General features: G+C 37.3%; 1 protein-coding gene across 1 annotated transcript in view; it reads left to right on the forward strand.

The window, feature by feature from the left end:
- Positions 1-21,665, forward strand: part of LOC5578675 (sodium-dependent nutrient amino acid transporter 1) — an 84,532-nt gene that overhangs the window by 40,623 nt on the left and 22,244 nt on the right.

Below are 21,665 nucleotides of genomic sequence, written 5' to 3' on the forward strand. Positions count from 1 at the left end.
ACAGTAGAATTGAGATTTTATCAGAACTACGAAAGGTTCAAGAGCCGGAATTCCCAGTGCATCATTTGTGACCGTCTCAATGAGTAGTCAAATAAAAGTCACTATTTGCTTTGGTTATTACATCATTATAACTATACAAAATAAGTCATATGCTGGTTTATGCTTGGTGTTGTGCATTTTACAGTGTATCCGCATATTATACGAACAAATTTGGGATGCTTCTATGTAATAAAGCTGAATTAATAAAATATTCTTACACATTTAAATATCTTGGTCTAATATATTCATAAGCAGAAAGTTTTACAAATTTCTGGTTTCAAATATTTTAAAAATCAATCCGAATGTGTTGAGTCGTTTTAATAAGCGCCATTAGGCTTTTTAACGGAAGAGAAATACAATTTCTATTTAACTCGAAGCCAAGGACCTGTCGATCGTTGTAAGTATCAATAAGAAATCTTGATTCACCTCATGGAGAATTTGTAGAGAAAATATCTCATTTCTGACTAGCGGCACTCGAGGTCCTCAGAACAATTAAATGAGCGTGTATCAGTTCGAAGCAAACATTTTGAAATTGCTAAAAAAAACTATTTTTTGTTCGCATATAGGAGTATTAAAAAAGGATTTTAATGAGAGATAATCTTATCCAAATGTTACCGCACGGATAATATGTGGACACCCTGTATATTGCTGATGGTTTATGGACAAAAGGTCGAAAGGACAAAAGCTCGAAAGACAAATGGTCGAAAGGACAAATGGTCGACAATGATTTGCTTGGTGGGAAATTGTTCCTTCTTTGAAAAAACGTATTCGACCTTTTGTCCTTTCATTTTTGTTCTTCGACCTCTTGTCCTTTCAACCTTTTGTTATAGATTCAAACTATAAACATCTTAAGTGACCTCAAATTCGTCCATTTGGAGCATCATTTAGCTTCAGTGAAAATTTGAGCGGAATTCGTCAACTCTAAGAGGGGGCAAACAGAGCTTGAAGTTCATACAGAGAAAATTTACCAAATATGGGAAGTTTTGACTCTCGTTAGAGACTTTGTATTTCTCCTATCAATAGAAAAGTGACAGCAACAAACTGAAAACCTTTTCGTTTAGAATCAAAAAATCATGTCTATGGAAACTATGGATTCCCTTAGAAGTCAATCGGGCAGGAAAAATCAGTTGATCCGGCCTAACCAAAACGAAGACACCTTTATGCCAGAATTCAATATTTTTCAATAATAATTCGACTTAAAGTTTTTTAACGGAATCGGAGAACTTTTTAAAAATGATCTTTTTTCTGATCCGTTCAATTCAGGGTAAAAACCAAATTTCAGTTTTAACTTACCCGAATAAAGCTGAGTAACAAAAAGATAACACGTAACTCAACGATAACTAGCATTTGATAACTAAGTTTGTGTTCAGTTTGGTTGAATAAGCAGGCAACATAATAAACGTGATAACAAAAATTTATACTAATGATTTCATGGAAACATCTCTTTCTGTTATCATGTGAAACAGGTTAATAACAAGTTCTGTTATGCATCCAATTTCTCCAATTGATTACTTATTGAGCTATTAATTGTATAATATAAGAACCTTTAATCCCTTCAATAAAAAGTTATTCATTTCATTCAAGTCAGTTATACAAATTGAATTATGATAGCAAACTTCTAACGTCTTTCACCTAACGACGACACCCTTGGTCTGTCAGCTCAAAATTTGTTGATAACAAGAGTCTTCCCATTGAAAGCAAAATATAGCAAAGTTGGGCAAACTTTTTTGTCCTAGCACAGTACTATCGATCGCACGATTCATGGAACGATTCTAGGTTGCCACGAAACTTTTTTTTAGTTTCCAATTTTAGGGTATTAATTATTTCAATTTTTGATAAGGGTTTTCTGTGTTTTTTGATAGTCCATTTGCCTAATTTGCATTTTAGTGCTCACTCGGAAGTTTTTACTAAAGATACTGTAAACAAAGAGTCGAAATGTTTCAATTGGAATTCCAAATTTGCTGTCAATGTCATTCCAATTGAGCAGGAGACTTGTCAATCACTTTTTCACCCACGCTGAAAACGGATCACACAAAAATGTTACCGTCCACGCGAAATTTGCTTCTCATGAAGTAGTACAATCGAGTGTCGATTGCAATTTTCATATTTCGCATAATGTATGCTTTACTCATTACATTGATTTTCCAAACAATCAGTCAATGTTGCATTTGTTACCCAAATCTGCATAAACTCGACACATGAAACCTGTAAACCACTTTTAATGTGAGGTTCAACATTGGCAGTGCTGCTGTGATAGATTCGACATCGATTTATTGATGATTTATTTTCAAAATGATCAGATTCAATTTAGTCTCTTTGTATTAAAATCTCCTTAGTTCTTACATTTCAAATTGTCGCATTTTTGGGCGTAGCCAGGATTTCCGTCAGGAAGGGGCGAGCGGCCGTGACTATCTTCCCAATTTTGCAGTTTTCCAGTTTAACAATCATTCTGTCAAAAATTCACCATATTTTTTTTCTATTACCTTTGACTCACTGTAGGAGTACCACTCCATAATTATCTACAAATTCTTTCAAGGATACAGTTTGTTTATTTCAGAAATCAAGTTGAAATTGCTTCAAATTCATCATTTTTTTCAATTTTTGTTATATGCTATTAAGGCTTTTTTTTTTGCAATTAGACATTAAGACTCCTAGAATTGACTAGGACTCAGCCATACATGTTCCACAATTCTATCAAGGGTTCTCTTGTCGATTTCTTTAGATATATAGAAAGAAAAACATCTGCAGATCTAATAGTTCATACAAGAATTCATTTTACAGAAACTATTGAAATTCTTTTTATGGATCCCTCTAAAAGTTCGCTCAGAAATTTCTTGTAATCACACTTCTGAAATTCTTTCACGAAATCCTCCAACGATTTATCCAGGATTATTTAAAAAAAAATAGAATATCCAGCTTTTTACGCTAGCTCACTATAAACTTTGAATCACCCCTTTTTGACGCTTCTTGCCTACACTATAATATTTTTATGGTTTCATCAAAGCAAACTTTGCGATGTAATTTTTTTTTCATGTTGATATAAGAGAAAAGTCAAAATGTCGTGGTCAAAGGAAATGGGAATTTTAAAACTATTTTCCTAATTTACTATTCAATCTTATTTTTTCCATTTAAGGTTTATGATTAGCAACAGAGTTCTGTTTGATCTTTCGACCTTGACGCTTGCTCCTTCGGGGTCGGGTGATGAGGGCAGGATCAATCGTGTTGCGCGCCGCTCGCGTGGCAAGGTGGAATATTATGGATCCGACAGAAATAAGGACAAACATTTTTCTTTAAATATTGGTTTTCTCAATCTACAAGCGTCGCGACTAATATTTGAATAGTACACTGTGTTCATACACATCGTAAGAATGCAGCGCCACACATGTCATTATGACAGTTATGTCGGGAACGTGTCACACGTCGCGTGTCCCACACGCGCGCTCCGATTTGGTGGGCGCGCGACAATACCCGAGCAGAAGAAAATAACTACTGAATACCAAATTGAGGTATTCCATACCAGATAATTTCCAATACTTACAACCTGAATGAGGTATGAATGAGCCCTGCATAAGAGGTAAAATACCTCAAATAATACCTTCTGCATATTCTACAAATACCAAGCTGATACTTAGATCAGGTATTGTAATACCTAAATAATACTTGATGGATTTTCATATAAAAGTGAAATTTTTCAATACTAGTTCAATACCTCCAGCAGTCCTCAATAGCTGTCGAATACCAAAATGAAGTATTTTTAATTGTTTTAAACATTTTTTTCAAATACCATTATAATACCAAAATGAGGTATTGATAACTGAACAATACCTAATTCTGGTATGATACCAAAATATGGTATGCATAAGTTATTGGCGAGTTATTCTTTCCTCCTCGGGTAGTGTCGCGGGTCGCAGAACGTGTTAGTGCGTTTGATCCGATTCTATACCATTACCCGGAATACCATTACCCGGAATGCAATTTACCGGAATACCACTTACCGGAATGTACCATTACCCGGAAAAACCATTTACCGGAATGTACCATTTACCGGAATGCACCATTACTCGGAAAGCCAAATTTCCCATTTTCGACGACCTTCTTCAGTACATTTGTGTACAATATTTATTCTCTTTCATTGATGCTGAGCACAAATTATGTCACGCTAACCATGGACATTCTTGCCTCGGTTTCCATAAACACTTTTTCAAAAGCCATCTTCAAACAGCTATGGACCAAATATGTTTTTCTTTATGCCGGCGTTACGACTTAACTAGGACAAAGCTATTCTAGTAGCATTTCTACAGTTAATAACTGAGAGCCTATGTCAATCGACCACTTTTTCATACGTTCATAGTTTGTACATACTTAAGTACTCCAGCTCTGAAATGTCGTCAAGTTTGCCAACCAGAAATAATTTTGAACCGGCGGTACTCAATACTACCAACCTCAGCTTGATCTTTCTGAATAGCCTCACTTTGCCGCAACGAGCATTACGATACCAAAATTTAATTGCACATGTCATTTATTTGCGATTAAATTAGAAATGAATCGCCTGATATGGTGCAGAGCTACTTGGGCACTTCCATGATTCACTTTGACATGGGAGGGAGGTTTTTCTCGATAGAATTTTCTGATATTTTGCAAAAAGAAGCACTACAGTACGACGCACATTGTGGCCAAATATGAATTAAGTAGCTTTCGAAAAACCCCACTGCCGAAGCGAATCAAAAATGTCAAGAATAGGATCCGGCTACCTATAGATCGAATAGAAGGGTGAATATCAGATGACCCCAATGGGTTAATCTAGAAAAGGGATATACGAAGGATTTGCTTTTGGTTGATTGACGTTTACAGAAACAACATTCAGTGAATTGACACTCGGCGAAAAGTAGCACAAGCAATCGTGTTAAAAATTCTAACCATTGCTTATTTATTAACATTTGGACACTTGAAGAACCTTCTAGACGGTCGAATGTCGAAAGTAAAGTTACTAGTTGTAGCCAAATTTAGCCAGTTCAGCCAAGACAAGCTGAAAGATAAGCTGAAAGAACAGCTTATTTTTAAAAGAAGGGTGAATCATCTATGAAATGCAAATACCGTTTTGATTCATATTACGGACAGCTTCAAATTCCGGACACTCTACTTTGTATGGGAAACATTTCACAGGAAATGTTTCAATTTTTGCCGTTCAAAAGTTCTCAATTTCGAGGCTCGTTTTAGTAAGCTTTTTCTATAAATATCTTCGAAAATTTATAATGCCCAACTACCTTAGATGTCTCTTTAGTGGTTTGACGATTTCAATTGATGATTTGACTGTTCCATTAATTATTATCATGAGCTGTCCGGAATTCGATTCAAAGTGTCCGGAATATGAGGCAAAAGTGAAGAAGCGTCCGGAATAAGAATCATGAAAAGGCCACACATTTTGATTTATTTAAAATTATTCAAGTTGCGGAAGCGTATTCTTTACCCACCATTCGAAAGATAAGGGCTTCCTACGCTCGATAGCGCTAAGGAATCAAACAGAATGATTTATTTTGTATGCTCTATGTTGGGTTATACTTCACTGAGTCCTTAAGTGTCCGTAATATGAATCAAAACGGTATATGAAGATGGGGTTCTCCGACATTACCCGGAAAACCATTACCCGGAATGCAATTTACCGGAAGACCATTAACCGGAAAACTATTTACCGGAATGAACCATTTACCGGAAAACCATTACCCGGAAGGACCATTTACCGGAAAATTATTTCTCTATTTCTCGCCTTTTTCATTACCCGTTATGCTGTCATTCAGGTCAGTATTTTGACTTGAAATATTTAAAATGAATGGACAGCATGGACAGGGGATGTTCATCCTTCAAAATACATAAGCATCGAAGAGAAGTCTTCATACTTGATGATGTCAATATGCATCATCTTCATATATTTGCATTTCAAATATGATTCACCCTTCTTTTAAAAATAAGCTGTTCTTTCAATTTATCTTTGCAGCTTGTCTTGGCTGAACTAGCTAAATTTGGTTACAATTATGTTACTTTAGTGTTGACATTCGAACGTCGGTTCTTCAAGTTTCCATATGGTAATTATTAAGCAATGATTAGAATTTTTCACACGATTAGTTGTGCTACTTTTCGCCGAGTGTCAATTCACCGAATGTCGTTTCTTTAAACGTCGATCCTCCGTAAATCCCTTTTTCTAGAATGACTCATTTCGGGTCATCTGATATTCACCCTTCTTTATTTGGTTGGCGGTTCTTTCGAGTTCCACCGATCTCGGCATTTTTGGCAAAATGTGTTTAGTCGAAAATGACCAAAATATCTTCTTCATATGATTGATTACTGTTTTTTCTAGTATATTATCCTGGCATTGGATTCGGGGTACAGACATTCAGAGTTATGGAATTCGTAGAAAAATAGCACAATCAAGCAAATTTAAAGGAAAAGTAGATCTATTAAGGTTCAATATTTCGGAATCCAGAGATGGACGTCACAATGGCGTATAGTGTCCCTACTCTCGATCACCAAGGCACTCTTAGTTTCGTCTTGATTTTATAGAATTCCTCAAACCATAAAGGTTCCCTTAAATCAAGGCGATTTTTTTACGGTGACAGCGACATGCACATGCGCTGTATGCACAGTTTGATGAGCGTGTCTAAACCACAGCGACGTAATTTCGCAGCGATTTTCGTCGTGTCGATCTAGATGGTTCCATATGAGAGTGCTTGCAGCGACTCAACAACGAAATCGCGTCAATTTTTTGTCGATGTCACCTTAAAAAATCGTGTTGATTTGGTGGAGCCTTAAAGCTAAAATGAGAATTGCACTGTTGTATGTCACTTCCCTCGCAAGATTAGTGTTTTTTTATACAATATTTAAATTGGATTCTCAGCTGTGATTTTAAGGGAATAAGAAAATCATCATGAATCCAAACATTTTCAAATGCTGAGATGTTTCATTTACTACAATTCAACCAACCTAAATCGTTAGGCGATTTTTTAGATTTATATTGACCTCGTTAATATTTGACATCATATATACATAACGAAAATAATTCTGTTCATGCTTTTTATCCTTGCCTGTAATGTTAAGTTTTATAGCCTAAATTTGAAAATATAGTTTTGCGATCTTTAGAGAGCCGGATCCTATTCTTGACATTTGTGATTCACTTCGGCAGTGGGGTTTTTGAAAGCTACTTAGCTCATATTTGGCCACAATGTGCGTCGTACTGTAGTGCCTCTTTTTGCAAAATTTCGGCCGAGAAAAACCTGTGGAAGTGCCCAAGTAGCTTTGCACCCTATCAGGCGATTCTTTTCTAATAAAATCTCAAATAAATGACATGTACAATTAAATTTTGGAATCGTAATATTCGGTGCGACAAAGTGAAGCTATTTAAAAAGATCAAGCTGTGAGGTTGATAGAATTGAATACCGCCGTTTCAAAATGATTTCTAGTTGGCAAATTTGACGACTTTTCAGAGCTAGAGTACTTACATACTTGTCGAACTATGTACGAATGCAAAAGTGGTCGATTAACATAGGCTCTCAGCTATTAACTATAGAAATGCTACTAGAATAGCCCAGTAAACTCGTAACGCCGGCAAGAAGAAACCATAGCTGTTTGAAGATATCCTTTGGAAAAAGTGTTTATAGAAACCGAGGGAGTCAAGAATGTCCATGGTTAGAGTGACATAATTTGTGCTGAGCATCATCGAAAGAGAATACAAATTGTATACAAATGTACTGAAAAAGGTCGTCGAAAATGGAAGATTTGGCTTTCCGGGTAATGGTGCATTCCGGTAAATTTTACATTCCGGTAAATGGTTTTTCCGGGTAATGATATATTCCGGTAAGTGGTATTCCGGTAAATTGCATTCCGGGTAATGTTATTCCGGGTAATAGTATAGAATCGAAGATGGTGCATATTGACATGATCAAGTACGAAGTATCTTAGACTCCTCTTCAATGCTTATGTTTTTGAAGGAAGAACATCCCCTGTTCATTATCGTTGGTGATCATTTAAAATATTTCAAGTCAAAATACTGACCTGAAGTACCGTAAAACGGTTAAAAGGACGTTCATGAAAAAGGCGAGAAAAAGAGAAATAATTTTCCTGTAAATGGTTCTTCCGGGTAATGGTTTTCCGGTAAATGGTTCATTCCGGTAAATGGTTTTCCGGGTAATGGTCTTCCGGTAAATTGCATTCCGGGTAATGGTTTTCCGGGTAATGTCGGAGAACCGTTTGATCCTTTGATCTTGTCGCTTGCTCCTATGGGGCGAGTGACGAACACATGATCGGCGTTCAATGCGTTTATCGAGTAATATGGCGAATCCGGTTAGGCGCATTCATTTCAAATTATATATTTATCGTTTACCAAAACGAATCCCTACCCCATATCCAAACTCCCAGTGTTTACTTGTGGAAGTGCAGTCCTTTGCTTCCATAAAGCAAGTAACACGTCAACATTTCCCTCCCATCCCCAAATTCACCTGCATTCGGACGCAGCCGGCGCCGTTATTGTTTATTATAATAATGAGAGCACCAGTACTTACACATTGAGGATGCTACTGATCCCGAGTAGCGTCTGTTGGTTCCCTGTGTAAGTGCAGCTGTTCTTGCAATAACGGAGTAGCAACTGCGGGCGGCCAATCATGCTCATGCTCATGCTCATGGTTTCAGAGGTTCTTAAACGATTACACGATGCTCTTAAAGTATTCCACGATGCTCTTTAAGAAATTCCTAGTTTTTCTAACCAATGGGCATCCAGGGGTTTGAGATGCGTGTGCTCCATAGAAACTCCTATAGGGTGTCCCAGATAGTATGAGCACGACTTTACCATACTGCCATTTTGAGACTAGTACTGATAGAAATCTTATTTTCACACATTATGTTGTTGTACTTATCAATAGCAGATTAATAATTTTGAGCAATTTTTTTCGCTACCTTTTTGTTGATGATGTAACATTTCTGGAAGCTCCTCTTATCAGGTTTGCACAAATCGCGTTATTTTTGAGGGACTTTGTCGTACAAAATTTGTGCTAGGTCATATAGTACGTACAATAAAAACCTGAAAAAAAATATATATCATTGCCGATACGATAATTATCAGACCATCACTTATTTTATTTGAGATTGTAAGTACATGAAATTTGAATAAAAACTAAAAATCCGATTTCAGCTGCGATCAATTTTCAAAAGAGTCAAAACATGGTCCTTGTATGATCATTAAAACATGTAAAAATCTAAGATGTTTGTAAAAAGAATAGATGTTTGACACAAGTAAATTTGAATGAATATATTTTTATTTACATTGAAAATACCTGAAAAGCTCTGATTTTGTGAAATTACCTTATGTGGAGAGAGAAATTAACGATTTTTTAGAATTTTACTATTTCATCAAATGTTTCCTATCAAATCCAAATAAAACTTTGAACGAAAATTCTTGTGGATCATCTTAGATACAATTTTGATGTGCTGTTCTGGCTTTATAAGAATTGATTTTCTAAAATCAAAAACTTTAATGTAAAATGTTATTTTATCAAAAAAAAATAAACAGGCAGTATTTAAGATACCCCAAGGAAAAATACAAAAATATAAAAATATTTATTTGTTTGTAATGATATTGTGATTTTCGTTATCAAAGTCGTGCCCATACTTTCTAGGACACCCTATATGAGCCCACTGTAAACCTTTAAAACAACAGAAAACTTCCGAAACTTGGGGTAAAACTCTCGCATAGTTTAGGATAGCGCTCTGAATCCCATCGGTAACGAAGTGTGTAGCTCAACGCTCTGAGTGAGTAAAAACCATCCTCCATCGCATAGTGGTGGCAATTTGGATGAATATTTATTTCACTAGCTCAGATACAACGAACTACTCACGTGGTTATAAACGGCTTTTAGAGGGTTATCCTATCCGAGAAATGTCAGATCAGGATCGTTTTGCTAAGGATGAGGCATGTTGTATAAGGTCTGGTTATGCTACAGACAATTCAATTTAGAAACTATTTTCGATCTAGCTTGTGATCATGAAACAACAATGAAGCTTAACACTCCATTGCGTGCAGTAAATTGCAGGCGCACTAAAGTAATATTATTTTGTATTTTTCTTAGAAGTAATTACCCATTTATTTTGCGTCAAGCTTTCTACGCTAACCAAATATAGCAAAAATGATCTTGAAGCTAGGATAGATTTTTTTAAACAGCTATTCACAATTGCTAGTGAATAAATTTCAAAATATGATTCTATAGTAGGTCTTGTTGTCACTGGATTGAAATCATATACATTTAGCCTAAAAGTCTTCTATCAAACAAATCTATTTTTTGTTTGGCTTTACTTCTGAGACATAGCCTTTGCTTGCTTTTTTTATGAGCACTTCCACTGTTCTAACGGAGTGCTATCTTTGCCAATTGACCATTTTTATCCAGCATTTTTATCCATACCCTGGAGAGTCAAGACACTTTCTCTGACGAAAAGATCCTCAACCGGTGGAGTTCGAAACACACGACTCTCAGTTTGGTCGTGCTGAATAGCTGCGCGTTTACCGATACGGCTGTTCTGAGTCTCCAGATGTGGAACCAAATTATCAAGTGCACCTCACATGCGCGCACCGCATCCACATATGTGCACAATCAAGGCACTGATAATGGCGATGCCGATGAGCGCCACTTTTGTCATTTGACAACCGTCAGTTGATTTCCCATGCAATAAAAAACAAACAAAGCTAATAACCGTGGCATTGCATTGAGCAGAGCGCTCACACAAATCGTAAGGAATCGTTGTCAACCTTGGGTCAGATGCAGTTGAACGATGATAGGATAATTGAGGTTCCGGCCTTCCCAAAGGGACGATCATGGGCGTTCAAGATAAGAAGACTGAGATGGATACCGGGTGATATTTTTCCCATACCCATCAAAGTTCACGACTTCATTCGTTCAGCTCTAGTTCAGGTCATTAACAACCTGTTGAGCCCGGTTTAGAACCAACGTCGGTCGAGTGTCGGAATTGTTTCCATTGATGTGATTGGGACGAGCCGGCAGTGACGTCTGCTGGTATCAACATTATAATTTAATAATTCAGTTGGATTGCATGTTTGCCTACATGGGTACCTACAATGTTTATTGCCATTCGTGTACGGTGTTTAGCAGCTGGTTGGAACTGAACTGGCGTCATTTTAGTGTTTGGATGACTGCCTGCTCACTATGAGCAGAAACCTGCTTTGGTTGGCCAAAACAGGTCTTCAAAAATAATTTAGGCGCATTCAATAAGTTTCAAATGTATTTGCATCTCTACAAGAATACAAGAAATATGAATTATATAGTAACATTGTTTTATGGCATTTAGGAACCTCTCTTATTAACATAAATGATCCAAACATTTGAGCTTATATTTTTTTCACATTTTCGGCAGTTTTCAGAATAAAATCGATTATTAACGTGTAGTAGTAAATCGTCACTCAACGAGCAAGAAATCACTTTGATAGATTTGAATACTGGAAAATGGACTGAGACGTGGCGAGCAATATAAAGTTTTCTCAGAAGCAAGCATGGGAAACACTCACTCAGTTTTGGTGTTTCCCTCACTTGCTTCCACGCACAATCGGGAGCGAGAAAGCCGTTTCTCTAAACAAGCCGAACGTTTCAATTTCCAGTGCCCATTCTGCTTCTTCGGCGAGCGCCAAGCGAAACAAAAAACGGCAACTGATTGAGTCGCTACCGATTCTAAAAGCCGAAGACAACCGAATGCATACCGAATGATTGTTTACATTCTGATTCCGTTGGAGTGGCATTCGGATTTGAGTGCTGATGAGTGTTCACTGACTGGCAATCTACACCACGGAATAATTCAGTGAGTGGGAATTCGCTCACTCAGTTTAAGGTGAAACAGTTTGGAATTAACTTTTAAAATTGCACTAAAACTTCAAAGGCACAAATCTTGCGAAGAAAGCATCCCACAACAGTGCACTTTTTATTTTGGCTTTGTGCACTAGCAGAAAGCATAAAATAAGAAGATCAGGATCGTTTGCCAACAATTTCTCCAGTTTTGTGCATTTGAAAACGTGAGTAGGGGGAGAAGTCGGCCATTGTGCCGGCCATCTTTGGATTCCGAGATGTTTCACCTTAATGCGTTCGGCGAATGGATGCTTAGTGCTTTCACTCGTGCCTCGCAGATACAAGTGTTTCACTTCTCTTCGTGTTCCTTCCGATTCTTGCTTTCACACAATCGGTTTTGATGCTTTCAAGGCTCCCCCAAATCTACGCGGCTTTTTACGGCGACAGCGACAAATAATCGTCGCGATTTCGTTGTTGTGTCGCTGCAAGCACTCTTCTATGGAACCATCTTGACTGACACGATGCGAATCGCTGCGAATTCGCGTCGCTGTGGCTTAGGCGCGCTCATCAAACAGTGCATGCAGCGAAACATCAGCAAAATCACGACGATTTTTTGTTGCTGTCACCGTAAAAAGTCGCTTAGATCTGGGGGAGCCTTCATGCTACACTCCACCTAGTACGATTCAGCTATCACTGAATGTTCGGTAGCAGCAGATTTTTTTGCTATTTTTTATCGGTGGCGTTCGGGTGAGTGAATGAATTTTCCCGTGCTTGCCCAGAAGTAACGATCTGAGGATTGGCCCTTTTTAAGTGTAACGCGAGAATTGACAAAATTATACTCAAATTTCAAAATAAACATTTCAAACGAATTTGGAATATAAAACGTTTAGGGTAAGTGTTCCCTTAGTTGTGGGTGTTCCTATAGTTGCGCTACTGCCGATTTCACTGATTTTATTGCATTAGCCACAGAACCGACACTGCCAATCGACGTATTAGCTTGTTGATACACGGAATAGTTGAAAAGAACGTTCAAATTGCTTTAAAACTGATGAAATATCACTGAATTTGCTAAAAATTTTCTTACTTGTACCAATAGTTGCGGTAAAATGTTCCTATAGTGAAGAATCCCATAAGAAAACAGTGGATACCGCAACTATAGGAACACAAATAAAAAATATACCGCAACTAAAGGAACAGTGTACCAATAGTGGAGGTATTATTTTTCACTGACATGCCGTGGATTACTGCGATAAAATTATTATTCTCATTAAGTAAATGGTCTTTACTTCCCGTTACAACACTACCATGTATAATTTGCGCTTCTTGAATTTAGGCGTTTAAATGAAGTTCAATCGTGCTTAGTACCTCCACTATTGGTACATCTACCCTACCTATTTTTCTCTAATGTGTTAACGTGAAAAAAACGGTCAAATACGTTCTTTTACGTATTCGAACCATCTGAGCAGAATCTTCAATCAAAATAATCAAAACATTAAGAGCTACAATACTCAAAACTATCTTTTTGAATGTTTCATTAACTAATGTCAAATAACAACATTTAAAAACGTTTTAGAACATAGGTATTCGTGGTACATTTGTCACAAACATTGCAGGAATAAGTTTTTACTATAGCGCTCCTATTAAAAAAAAAAAACGGATGTGGATATGTTACAAATTATTAAGAACTAATTTAACGGTGTCCGTGTCCGTGTTCGTGTTTTTTAATTTAACAATATGAAAAAAGCAATATTAATCCGAGACAATTTGCTCAAGCCATCAAACCTCTAGGACGCAGGTTTTGGCCAACAAAAATTGATTTCTACACCATAGTGCGGCTTCAGTTGCAGCAATTGTAGGCCAAACCAAACCGGTACTGCACGGAGCTGTGACGGTTTGTTGAGGTGGCGCCGCTTATGGAATTTGTGCAACCGATTAGTGTGCCTACTGTTGATGTGGTGGATGTTGAACGGTTGTTGGCCAGGCTGTGGAGTGATCTTGACATTGGATCGTGAAAAATCAAGGCAAAGTTACGCGAGTGCGGAAAGCGTGACGTCGCGGTTTTTTGAAGCTGATGAAAGATTCGGAAGCGATTTGATTGGATAATGAATTGTTGTCACAACGGCGAGAAACCGCTGCCGGTTGATTGATGGCTTTGCAGATGACAATGCCGATTTGAACAAGATTACTAATGGTTGCTCATTAGTTGTCTTAAGGCGTGCAGAAAACTTCTGCTGATGAGTTATTACATGTACAATTGTAGTTCTTGCTAGGAAAACTCTATGAAGGGGTAAATGGCTTGCCTTCCTATATCGATATGGCAGTTAAGGAAATACGGGTTTGTTACAAATGTCGGAAGTCTGTTGCAGTCAGCTGAATTGACTGCGGTTAACAACTGAATTCAAGGTTAAATCCATTCCTACAAATGAATAGCAATCAAATGAACATATTAGCACCTCCTACGCAGAGCAGTCAATGGCCTGTGTGAAAGTACACGAGATTCATTGGTGCAAGATGTGATTTACTTCACAATACAATGCGATTACAGACAGAAACTGCTTTTCTTCTAGGGCCTTAAAAAAAGTTAGCTCTCGTTAATCAAGCTTTACGTTGTTTTCGAAGTAAAGTGGAATTATTAATGTGGGTGTATGCATATCCCATTGTTCAGCAAGTGATCACATCGAAGTGATTTAGCTTTGCTGAAATGAGAATATTACTCTTCAGCTATAAGTACAATACGGAAGAACTCCCCAGAAAAATATTTTATTTCCTCTTCTTTATTGTGATAACTCAGCTAGTGAGTCGGATCGAATTCTTAGCACTTTGCATTTACCCTTCCTCTTCTTCTTCTTGCCATTAACGTCCTCACTGGGACAGAGCCTGCTTCTCAGCTTAGTGTTCAATGAGCACTTCCACAGTTACTAACTGAGAGCTTTCTTTGCCTAAGTTGCCATTTTCGCATTCGTATCTCGTGTGGCAGGTACGATGATACTCTATGCACAAGGAAGTCAAGTAAATTTCCATTACGAAAAAATTGGAAAAAAATCCTGAGAACCACTTTTCAAAACACAGAACCAGCTTATTCAAGACGCTGAATAACTGGTATTGACAGTTCTAGAAAACAATTATTAAGTACTTAAAACTCCTTAAGAGTTAACCGGTCTTAAATGCAAAAAGATAACTATAATTCAAGTTCATTATCCAAACCAGCCCCTGTCTGAGAGCCAGCTGTTCATTTCGATCCTTAACGTTCCACGCCCATACAGATACAGCTCACCGGTACATCGTGCAGATCGTTGATCATCATTGACATTGAAAGTGGGAAGCCGCTCAACGAAAACGCATCTGTCAGCGATGGCAAGAAGCTTGAGGGGCATGACTAGCACAAAACCAGTCACCGTACCTCCAAACCCTATGTCTATTTACTACACGTTGAGGTTCTACTCGCGAAAGTGAAACTTGTTCAACCAGTGGTCGGGTCGTGTTGCATTTTACCGGTATCCAACTCACGTCTCCTGCTTGGAGAGTCTCGATGCGTGCGACCGAAATTGTCTCCTTAGCATTCTGTTGCAATGAGACGATGCCAAGATTTTTTTTTTGTTTCACATAGATCGCGACTACGTCACATGCCGGTAGCAATACCTGAAACGTTGATATTGATTGCGTTTCTGAACTGAATCGAAGAATAAATCTGAATAAATTAGATCAACTTTAACAGAGTAGAATGAATGCGGTAGCCTTTGGGGCAACCAACTAGATCAGACTGCTCAACCTCCCATGGATATCGGAGTGCTGAAATACTTGTTGAGTCGATTGCTAGGGTAATTGTCAACCTGTTCGTGTAAACGCTGAACCGGTAATGGATAATGAGATGCTCGCTATTGGCACAGAACAGAGTAAACTGAAACCACCATTTACGTTAATTCAGTGTACGCAATTCCATTAACGTAATATAACGTAAATAGAATTTGTGTGAATTGGAAGGTTTGTGGCTTCAACTAACTATATTCTTCGTGATGATTTGAGACTTGTCTTCTTGGAATTCTTATTCAGGTTTTTTTTTGTTTTTTTTTTTACAAGGGGGAGAGAAGGTAACACAATTGGGGCATGCAGGAGATTCTGAGTGCATGAACCTATGCAGGTACTGTCTATAGTAATCATGTCCTGACAGAAACTACGTCAGGTCTGCCTTATCCCATTCTTGTTGCCAATCGCAGAGTGTTGCCTCTTTACACGCGTTGCGGACTCCTCTGGTACCTCTTTGGTTTATGCATTGAACATCTTCCTTGATGATGAGCCTGATGGGCGTCATCCCGGCTATGGTGCACACAGTCTCTTTAGATACCGTCCGGTATGCACTTGCTTCTTAAGGTGAAACAACTCGGAATGCAAAGATGGCCGGCACAATGGCCGACTTCTCCACCTACTCACGTTTTCAAAGGTACAAAACTGGAGGAATAGTTGAAAAATGTTCCTGAGCTTCTTATTTGAGCTTTCTGCTAGTGCACAAAGCCAAAATTAAAAGTGCACTGTTATAGATGCTTTCTTCGCGAGATTTGTGCCTTTGAAGTTTTAGTGCAATCTTAGAAGTTGATTCCAAACTGTTTCACCTTAAGCACATTATTAATGTTTATTATCCTGTACGTGCTTTCCAACCGCTTTAGGTTTCTTTTCGTTCTAAGCGCTTTTGACCAGATTGGCCCTCCATTAGTATTGATAGCGCCACGCTTGCCAGGAGCTTGCGTTTGCTGACAATTACAGCAGAGTTGTTAGACATCATCCTCGAAAGCGACGCTCTAGCCATAGATGCACTTTTACAGGCATATACAACTAGCGAAGCTGAGCTTGTCATCGATCATTACCCCAAGATGCCTAAGGGATCACTTGGACTCTATGGTGCTATCACCTACCGAGATAAGCGCCCGTTGCCCGGACTTGCGTTTGTTGACCAGCACCACCTCAGCCTTGTGACGGGCCAGTCCTAGTTTCCAAGACTTCATCCATTCCTCAACTATGGAAATAGAGTGCGCTGCAGTCAACTCTAATTCCTCCATCGATTCACTATAGACCACTAGGGTGATATCGTCGGCGAAGACAACAATCTTAACACCCGTCGGAAGGGGCAGCCTCAGTACGTCATCGTACATCGCATTCCATAACAGCGGGCCCAGGATTGAAGCTTGAGGTACTCCCGCGGTAATTCGAACGCTTTTCTGCCCCTCCTCTGTGTCATACCTTTTCTGAATTCAAACTGGTTGTTGGACAGGCCGTCCGCACTCTCCGTATTTGGTACTAGCCTGTTGAAAATCAACCTCTCCAATAACTTGCCCGTTGAATCTAGTAGACAGATAGGTTTATACGCTGACGGGTCACCTGGTGGTTTCCCCGCCTTTGGTAGTAGCACCAATTTCTGTCGCTTCCATATATCCGGGAAGATTCCTTGATCAATGCAGCGTTGCATCGTGGTTCTGAACATGTCTGGATCCACGTTCACTGCCGCTTTTAAGCAGAGCGTTAATGATTAATGGGTTGCAATGATTGATTTATTAATGAATGATTACATTCAATTTTATTATGATTAATGATTATGATTATTGATTAAAATTTTTGAAGTCATGATTAATGATTGTGATTGATTATTAAACCAGAGTATGATTAATGATTATGATTATTGATTTATTTACAATTTTAGATGATTAATGATTATGATTAATGATTAAACTCAATACGATTAGTGATTATGATTAATGATTATGATTAACCCTTACATGCCTAATGTCAAATTTGTTCAAAATTTTCAACTTCAAAATAATAGTTTTTTTTTTTTAATTATCATTTATCGTATTTATATTGAAAACGTTGCACTATACAAATCTCGTCCAAAAAGTCGTTGGTGAGTAGTGTGTGATTGTTGAGTTAAAATCGAATTCAGGTTAACTTCTGCGTCCATGAGTCCTCTCGTGGTGTAGGGATAACGCGCCCTATATAGTGAACAGGGAGCCATGAGTTCGATTCTCACTGAGAAAACGTATGCGAAGTAGGGTAGGTGTACCATTTATGGACATAATGGTTCCCTATTTCGCTATACGGGATAACTAGATTTTCTTCAATATTTTTATTCTGTGTGTCAAACTATTCAATTTGATATCTAATATATCTTGATGATGTTGAAACATTCATATATGTTCAAAATGTGAAAGTTTTCGAGAAAACCCATATGGCCAAATAGGGAACCACTATAGCCATAACTGGTACACTTTCTCTATTTGTAATGTTTAGTTTTACGGTAGTTTTTCAAAATTATGTTTTTCAGTCGTCTTCTAACGAAATTTCGTAAATATTAGTATTGCTGTTTGTCTTTGAAACTACGGGTATCGATTCGTAAATTACGATAGTTCCGGATTCAATTACGGGGAGTACTGGAGTAGCCCCCTTAAAGAGCCAGAAGCTACCTTCATATCGATTCCCAAAATTTATTACAGATTAATCAAGTTTCATTGTTTGGCAAACCTAGTCTAAAGAAGGATGGTTCAAGGGAAGAGTGTTAAGTTAATCATGATTGAAAAATCATGATGAGAGCTATTTGATTCAGATTTTTTTAATCATAAGGGGCTGTCCATTAATTATGTAAGGGTTTATGGGGGGAGGGGGGGTTTGAGATTTCTTACGCGCCATACAATTTATTTTTAATTTTCATACAAAAAATCTTACCATGGGGGGAGGGGGGGTTGAAAAACCCTGAAAATTGTCTTACGTAATTAATGGATCGCCCCTAAGTGTACTAAAATAAATTATCAAGAGTGTGATGCATTAGTTGCATACTTAAAGGTGTTTTGCGCATTTCATGTCATTTAATTATTGTTTTTATGATTAATCTTTGATTAATCATTAATCATTCAATAACTAATGATTAAATGCCCGAAAAGATGCACTAAACGACTTGAAGTATGCAAACAGTGAGTTATATACTAACGTTAGATAATGAAGAACATTACTCATGATTAACAAACAATCCTTTATAAACAACTTTGTTATGACAAATTAATCACAGTTTTTAATCACAAATCGTGATTAATTGCTCTGGTTCAAGAGCCAGTATCCTGGAGGTAGTGGTCAATATATTGACTTTGTGAAGCGTAGCTAGCGACACATCCAACTTAATTAATTATTTAGTTTTAAACGACGATTTCAAGAGTTATTGATAAACTTGAACATATACCAGGTTGTTAAGGTGTATCGATTTCCCGGGGAAAATGTTCAAAATATTGGTGTTGAAAAAAACATTAGAAAGTGAGTATATTATTATTATACATATAAAAGTTTAATGGTATTTGCTCGCCTTTCTAGTGATTTTTAGTATTCTTTGTAAAGTGTAAAGTGAAATGTTAAAACTTAATTAGTTGTTTATTTATACTCCAAAATGAATGTGAAGCACTATATTGGTAGTTCTGAAACCTAGCTTTCCATATATTAAACTTCATAAATTTTGCAAACCAAGCCATTAATTTCATTTTCAAGGGAATTATTGAAGTATTAGACATTAGGTTTTTCGTAGGTTTTGTGTAGGTGTATCCAGTTTTTTGTATATTCTGAATCTACATTAAAGTTTGAACCAGAACTCAAAATTTCAAAATTGTCCGTGCCCTGAAACTATTTTAATAACGTTTGATATTAGTATGGAAATCACTTTTGCATCACCCCCAGCAAATTTAACTTCAAGCGAGCTGTCATTGTTTAAATTAAAATGTCTTTGAGTCTATGGGTTGAAATCTTTTTGATATACTTGATATACTTAGAAAATTTGATCTTTCGAACATGCTACGAAACACTGCAAATATGTCATAACTAAACAACCCAATTCTTGGAGAAATATTGGGCGAAATCAGTTTGAACATTTGCTAGGAATTTCCTAACGAGATCTTCATGGAACACTGGAAAAATATTTTTTCAAACGATGTTTTAAAGGAATTTCAGCTCTTCCTTGATTTGAATCTAAATTTCAGTAAAAACGGTTTGCGATTAAAAATTTGCTGTAATAAAGTTCAAAAGATTTGATATCAGTTTTATTGCTAATCAAGAGAAAAAATCATTCTTATGTAATGCACAACTTGTTTGCTGCATACTTCAAAGCGTTTAGTGCATACTTTTGGGCATTTAATCATTAGCCTTTGAATGATTAACCATTAATCAATGGTTATTAATAAAAGTAATGATTAAATGGCATTCACCGTCCACAAATCACGTAATGCTCGAAGGAGGAAGGGGTAGGCTCATACGGTGCGACTCAAACAAAATTTTGAAAATGTTTATACAAAAAGCATTACGAAGACGGGAAAGCTTGTTTGATCTCGAGAATGCCGAATGTGCCAATTTTCGGATTTTCGTAGGGAAGGTGTTCCGGTATTCGCCATGTACCAGTTATTCGCCACCCCAGATTTTATACCGTTTTACTACATATATGGTTGCCAATTATTTAGTGTTCGCTAAATTGCTTTAAGATGATACGGAAACATTTTTAGAAACCGCAAAATTTTCTCAGAAAATAATAGAAAAAAATCATTTTCCTTAAAATTTTTGCTCCTTTGCACCTATTTTTCGCCACCTGTTCCTGATTCGCCACCCTCCATAAGAAATCAACGTAAGTGGCGAATTCAGGAACCGAAATTAAAATCGTGGCGAATACTGGTGCAAGTGGTCCAGTATTCGCCACCACCATTTTTAATACAGAACAAAGTTTCTGATTAGTTTTTATATTTTCCCTGCTGAGCATAGATTGAAAGCTTTCGTTTGATGTATTGACAGTAACCAAAGGTCTTTTGATTCATAAATAAACAATATTTTTCCTTAGGGTGGCCAAAACTGGTACATTTACCCTACAAAGTATACAACAATCTTATGAACGGCCAAAAAACTAGTGCTAGGTCGAAATGTTGTGATCTGCCCTCATAAACAGCAATCCTTCATGTAGAATGGTACCATTCACAAGCTTTCAACCGCGTCTTCTGATTCGGATCAAATAAAACTGAGAACGGGGCCTTTCTTAGCTGAGTGGTTAGAGTCCGCGGCTACAAAGCAAAGCCATGCTGAAGGTGTCTGGGTTCCATTACCGGTCGGTCCAGGATCTTTTCGTGAACGAAATTTCCTTGAGGGAACAAAGAGTATAATCGTACTTCCCCTGGACATAGAGTATAATCGTACCTGCCACACGATATACGAATGCGAAAATGGTAACATTGGCAAAGAAAGCTTTCAGTTAATAACTGTGGAAGTGCTCATAAGAACACTAAGCTGAGAAGCCGGCTCTGTCCCAGTGAGGACGTTAATGCCAAGAAGAGGAAGAAAACTGAGAAGTGCACCGTCTTACACGGAGGAAATATTTAAGGGTCTTTTTTAGTCATATGATAACGTCCGCGGATACAAAGCAAAGTCATGCTGTACTTGGTTCGATTTGGACGTTCCTTGGGCATAAACTCCATTGTTCATGCCACAAGATATAAGAAATGCAATGTTGTAAAATTTGTTAAATTTTGTTCAGTGATTGATTGATGATTGATTAAATGTTTGACTTATGATTAAGATTATGATTACTGAATAAAATTTGCAATTTTTATGATTATGATTAGTGATTAATGATTAAAACATAATATTGCAATGATTATGATTAGTGATTAATGATTAGCTCTTGATTTTTTATGATTAATGATTAACATTTTTGATTAATCATAATCATTAATCATTAATCATGATTAAACTTATGATTAATCATTAACGCTCTGCTTTTAAGGCAACATTCGGGATACC

The sequence above is a fragment of the Aedes aegypti genome, chromosome 3 (assembly GCF_002204515.2).
Source record: "Aedes aegypti strain LVP_AGWG chromosome 3, AaegL5.0 Primary Assembly, whole genome shotgun sequence".
Taxonomy (NCBI): Eukaryota; Metazoa; Arthropoda; class Insecta; order Diptera; family Culicidae; genus Aedes; species Aedes aegypti.